Source organism: Oxyura jamaicensis, chromosome 1, assembly GCF_011077185.1.
Source record: "Oxyura jamaicensis isolate SHBP4307 breed ruddy duck chromosome 1, BPBGC_Ojam_1.0, whole genome shotgun sequence".
Taxonomy (NCBI): domain Eukaryota; kingdom Metazoa; phylum Chordata; class Aves; order Anseriformes; family Anatidae; genus Oxyura; species Oxyura jamaicensis.
In genome coordinates this window covers 80,215,991-80,222,554 of record NC_048893.1, presented here as the reverse complement: position 1 = coordinate 80,222,554, position 6,564 = coordinate 80,215,991, and positions in this window count along the sequence as shown.

Sequence of the window (6,564 nt, the reverse complement as noted above, 5' to 3'; positions counted from 1 at the left end):
GTTTATGTTCTCAGTCACTACGGTTCTCACACTTGTGCATGTACTCCCCCAACCCCTTGTAATACCTTTTAGAGGAAAGCATCAGTTTTAAAGCCAGCAGGGAGATGAAAATCTCTGAGTTCATTAGGGTCTATCTTCACACAGCTCAGCAGACAGGTTGAACCCTGAGACCTAGCTCAAGCCAGCCTGACAAACCTGCAGCAGATAGCAATCATTCCAACCCATGCTTCATTGATCCTAACAAACTTTCTTTGATCTCTGGTCATGATTAGAGAATGAAGCTGCCTTCCATGGTTTATGGTGATGGCTAGATGACACTGTGGCTTTGTTATGTCTATTTAACAAGAGACCTGTTACCTAACTCATCCCCACACTTCAGTTTTCATGCTCTTTTGGTTAAATAACATAAGAGAAAAGAAATAAGTGTCTGATTCCTGGGCCTTCACATTTTTTTTATTTTTATTTTTTTTCCCTAATATCATGAAGTTCAGGGATGGCAAATACCTGCTAAGATATTTTTGTCGATGCAACAGAGGCATGCACCAAAGGGAACTCATGGAGATGAGTCCTTTTCCTCTTTGCTGATATGCTTTTGGTTTAATGACCCACTCAGGGGAAAAGACTAGCTTAGGATAACCAAAAGGCATGGATAGCTGTTCCCTAGGGACTGGGTTTAAGCATATGCCTGTGAGGTTGCCTGTCATTAAAAGAAACACATGAAGTTTGCCTGAAAAATAAAGCTGAAGACCTTCAAGCAAACCTTAACCATTCAGGCTGCTGTCACTATCGTTCATCCTTTTTCTGTACGGAGAAACAAAACATACCTGAAAGGGAAAATAAAATAAAATAAAAAATAAAATAAAACCAAACTTCTGGCAGTCTTTGGTATTCTCTTAAAATTCTCTTCTGTTTCTTTTAAAATCTGTTCTTCAAAATATATGCTGGAAGTCCCACGTGGAATATAAGCAGAATACATTAGACTTCATATATCTTTTGAACAAAGCCCTTTTTAAATCAGGAAGCAGTTTGGAAGAGAAGTTGGTGGTGTCTATCACTCAGCATCTCTCCAGCAGGTTGTCTCTGGAGCGCAGCCAAGTCCCCTTCTTTAGCCAAATGTTGCAACTCTCTGCCACTCCCATATTGACCTTTTCCACAGAAGCAGCAGCTTCCCTCTCAGATTGTTTATTCCAGGTGGAACAAGGAAAGTGCCATTTAGAGACATACATCAGAAGGAGAAAGAGATGGAAGTGGCACAGAACCATGGAGATGGTCTTGCCTGAGGATCGTGGGTTGTTTCTCTGGCTTTGGAGGTCTCTTTCGCACAACTTGCAGGGTGAAAGACCTCAGGCCAGGTTTCTGGATGAAATAAACCAATTACAGGGAAAAAAAAAAATAATAATATGTCCAATCTTTCCCATACTTTACTGTCTTTTATTTCAGGTTTTATGTTTGTTTGTTTTGTTTGTTTCTTTTTTTCCCTTCTTGTCTGCTGTCCCCACCTGGTGTTTACCTGTTTTCCACTATAGGCTTGGATGCAGAGAATAATTGCTGTCTCCAGGCAGCCTGGAAACATTTCTTCATTTCATATATCATTGGTTGTTAAAAAATGGGCATTCCAAAGAAGGTAATGACAAACGAAAGGGCACTACAACAAAATAACACAGATGATTTGACTTTAGCAGCTTGAAATTGTCAGGGAAAGCACAATAGACCATAGTAGTCTTCTGACATCATTAATAGTCTGTGATCTTGAGATAGGCATCTTCTAACCTTTGGCCCAATTGCAACCAGAATTTTGATGTGTCACACCCATGATTATTTCATATCCTCTCTGCTATGTCTCTTCTCTGCAGAAACATTTGTGGAGAGGGACACATTTTTAAAATGCTTGTACTTTGTTCTGACTGTGGGTAAGAAGATTACAGGCTAGCATTATTCTACCATGAACATACAAGGTCCAAGGGAAAAAGTAAATAAATCCACCATTGTGAAATTATATAATCTCTTCAGTTAGGCTGAATTATGTGGTCACAGTAAGATGACATTATGTGCTTTGGCTACCACTGAAAGTAGAAATGTTCCTCTCCCTCTTTCCAAAGCTTTGCACTCTAACACCTTGCTTGTGTCAGCGCTAATGCTAATGTGACTGTGCTGTGAGTTGGAGGAGAAAAATGATCTTGCTGAAGACTAGAAACCTGAAGAAAAGGTCTGTTTCCAGCTGGATGGGTTCTTGATGTATTTGCTGTGTGCTGAACAAGCATTAACACATACAAAAGAAAGTAGGAGCAGAGAGAAGGGTGTTTCAAAATGGTCATGGAGCTGCAGCCCAAGACACTACATGCTAATGTCTCCCTCCTCAGACAGTGATGAGGTGGAGGTTAGTCAGCTAGTCACTAGAGGGGTTCCTCAGGGCTCCATTTTAGGACCAGTTATCTTTGTTTTTCATAAATAACTTGGATGAAGGACTTGAAAGAATACTAAGTAGGCTTGCAGCCAATACTAAATTGTGAGAAGCTGTTGACCCTTTTGAGGGCAGAGAGGCCTTGCAGAAAGATCTTGACAGATTAGAGGGCTGGGTTATCATAAACAATATGAAGTTTAACAAGAGCAAGTGCCAGATTCTGCACATGGGACAGGGCAACCCTGAATATACGTAAAGACTATGGGACAAGAGGCTGGAAAGCAGCCCCATGGAAAGGCATCTGGGGATTTTGGTCAACATAAATTTGAACACGAGTCAATAACATGATCTAGCAACCAAAAGGGTTCCTGGGGTGCTTCAAACACAGTATTGCAAGCTGGTCAAGGGACATTAGAGATGGTCCAAAGGAGTGCTATGAAGATGGTGAAGGGTCTGGAGGCAAGACATATGAGGAGTGACTGAAGTCATTTGATTTGTTCAGACTGGAGATGAGAAAATAGAGGGTAGGCTTCATCATGGTCTACAGCTTTCTAACGAGGGGGATTGGAGAGGCAAGTGTTGATCTCTTTTCTCTGGTGACAGCAATAGGACCCGAGGAAATGGCTTGAAGCTGCGACAGGGGTGGTTCAGGCTGGGTATCAGGAAAAGGTTCTTCACCGAGAGGGTGGTCAGGCATTGGAACAGGCACCCCCAGGGAACTGGTCACAACAACAAGCCTGTTGGAGATCAAGAAGCATTTGGACAGTGAGCCGAGACATATGGTTTAATTTTTGGGTGGACCTGTGTGGAGCTAGGATTTGGACTCAATGATTCTTGGATGCCCCAACCCTGGAGGTATTCAAGCCCAGGTTGAATGAGGCCCTGGGCAACCTGATCTAATGTCAGGAGGGTTGGAACTAAATGCTCTTCAAGGTCCCTTCTAACCCAAGCCATTCTATAATTTTATGGTTCTATGATCCTTGTCGGTCCCTTGCAACTCAAGATATTCTGTGATTCCATGATTCCACAATAGGCTGGCAAAGGTACTACCACTTCAAACCTTGGTATGCTTGCTGAATGGATAACATTTTTTGAATTTTAACTGAGAAATACCTCAGTACTTCCTTGCAGGGAGCTATAAATGACAACAAACATTGTTACAAATTTTAAGGGGACACAGCATCAACACTACTTAAATGATGTTTAGAAGAACAGGGCATACTCAGGATGACCTGTTGCTCTATAGGTCAGAATACAGTGAGAGAGAAAAACAAAAAACAAAAAAACTTTTTTTCAGGGAAGAAAGCTTTCACAATGCAAGCATAGTAGCCATGTTGGACTCTTGTGAGGTATGTGGGTGAAACAGAGTATTGCACTGTGGATGATAATTTCCTGTAGTTGGCCAAATAGGTAAGTCATAGGACTGGCTTGATCAGTTATTTATGGTACTAAGTCTTAGGGTACACACACTGCAATTCAGTTTGGCTTAACCACGATGGCTCGCACCTGAAGAAATTCATGATTGTGAAGTCAGTAGAACTCAACCTGAGAACTGAAGTATAAAGGGCCAGTAATTATACAGTAACTAGAAGTAACTGCAAACCTATCCTATTCTATTACCTAACAATGTTAATCATCACCTATTTGATGAACTGTTCAAATTTAAAAATAAAAATTAATGGAATGTGTTTTAAAACAGGAAAAAATATGAGATATTAGACTATTTTAATTATTATTGACTTCCTTTTAAAATTTTAGACTATTTAAAAGTAGGAATAGAATAGCAATATTCTAAAGCTTAGGGCCAGAGGCAGCAACAAGTTGAATGAGAGGAGTGAACAGTCACAGAATAGGTGAATAGGTAGGCAGGTGTGTGCATGGAGGGAAGATTTCCTGAAATAATGAAATGAATAGAGAAGAATGACCCTGTCCTTCATAAAACGTAAGAAATATGAGGTGTTGCCAACTGAAAATAAGTGCTTTTACATCGTGTAATTCACTTCTGGAACAGGATATAGTGAGGTAAAAAGTGCAGCATAATTCCCCCCACCCCCCCATCCTCCCCCACCCCCAAATAAAATAAAATAAAATAAAATAAATGAGTAGAGTAGAGAATGTAGATAGGTAGATTGAATTCATGGTTAATAGCATAAACCTATTTTTTACCTGTATACAGTCAGAGATGCAGGAGACTTGTTTAATGGCATTCTGAAGGTGAAACTCTACCAGGAAAGGGACAGTTAAATTTGCTGCACATTCTGCCATCCTCAATACTGTTATGCTAGTTTACATAATACCCCCCTCAACATGTACACTTAACTGCCTCATGTATTTCATCACTGGATCTCATCCCGATATTGGCCTTTAAAAAACCTCTGGCATCTTTCTCCATCGTACATATCATTGTCCATGTTCTCTAGCAGAACAGTGAATTAGTCAGCTGCAATTGTGTCACAATATGGTGTTATCCTAGTTTAACACAATAAAAAAGGGAATCACCTTTCATTGTAAAGAAGTTTATGTTGCACAAGTGTCATGTAACCCTGATTTTTAATTGTGATTTGTGGAGTTGAATAAGTTGAAATAAGAGCTTTCTTCTGGTAATTCATGTCTTCCAGCAGGTCAGTGTTGATTAAAAACTTTAACTATAGCATAGGGAATAACATATTGTAAATCTTAGTTAAATTAAAAATTGGAATGAGTTGATCTTCTAAACATTTTAATTTATTTATAAGCTGATATACCACTTGATTATGCATTTTAAAATGATTATATATCATTAGATTATGCATATATTTTTGGAAAATACATAGCGTTTTTTGACAATATGTGCATTCCTGCTATAGGTTATGCCACGGGCTATCAGTGGTGTATTCATGTTTCATGTTAAATCAACTTTGTTTAGTCAGATATCTAAAAGTGCCCAACTACCTAGCAGGAACTGGAATTTCATGTAGAACTGTCTGGGACATTCTTTTAGATGATTACATAGATAACATGCTGAGGAATGCAGCACTGCTAGCAGAGTATTAGCAACGTAGTCATTACTGTAAAAGAATGACTTTTTCTAACAGGTTTATCTAAAGGTTTATTATGTAACACAAACAGCCCAGAGCCATTGCATTTTTATGAGCTAATTCCTACTGTCAGTGACAAGTCCAACCCCATTGACCTCAGCTAGCCTGTCCAAGTGGGCCCAAGAATGTATGACCTTTTGACCAATATTAATCTCCCTTCCATTGCCTCAGAGAACAACATAAATTGTTGAATTTTTGTGTTTAAATTCCAGTTTGATTTTCTTATTAAATTGTATAAGGTAAATAGAAATATATAGTAAGTACAGTAAATTTAAGTAAATAGTGGGGGAAGGGGGGGAAATCTGTTTTGTCCTCTGCTCTATATAAGTGGTGTCTTTAGCAGGTCTACTTTCCTAACAAAAATTGAAGGAGAGCTTTATGAGCACCATGGAAATAGTCTGCCACAGTGATGTGGAAAACATCTAATATTCTAATTCTAATATTCATTAACCTTGATTCAAAGTAGGGATGTGTCTTTCTTTTCAGAACACTCCTTTCATTACTGAACTCTTGGATTTTTACAGATGCAATGGTTCTTCATCTTTTTACCATTTCCATATAATTAATCCAACAATAGAGGAAGATATTTCTTCATGGATATTCTGAGAACAGTTCAAGATAGAATACCTAGGAGTCTGGCACAGCCTTTTCTTAAGACTCTGATTTAAATCCTGCTTTGTGAATGAACAGAAAGACATAATTGAGTACTGTTTTAATTTAATTTTTGTGAATGATAGTTATGTTTGTTTTTGCCTCAGTTTGAAAGGATAAGTGATTCATACCTTTCAGTTATAAGCTAGTTGTACAATTAGTTCCAAATTTCATTTTCCTTCAAATAAAATATTTACCAAAAATAACAAAACCATCACCAACAAATAATCAATTTCATTAGCTTAATTGGAGTAAACACACATATGAAATTAAGGCATGTAGAGCATTTTAGTTCTGATAGATTTCAAGTATATGATGTGCCTCAGTACCATCATAGTCAAAAGTTTCTACAAAAGGATACCACAGTTAACTGCAATGATATTTTCTTAATTTGCAAAGCTGCTCCAGGTTCTTTCAGTGACATTCCACCAAATT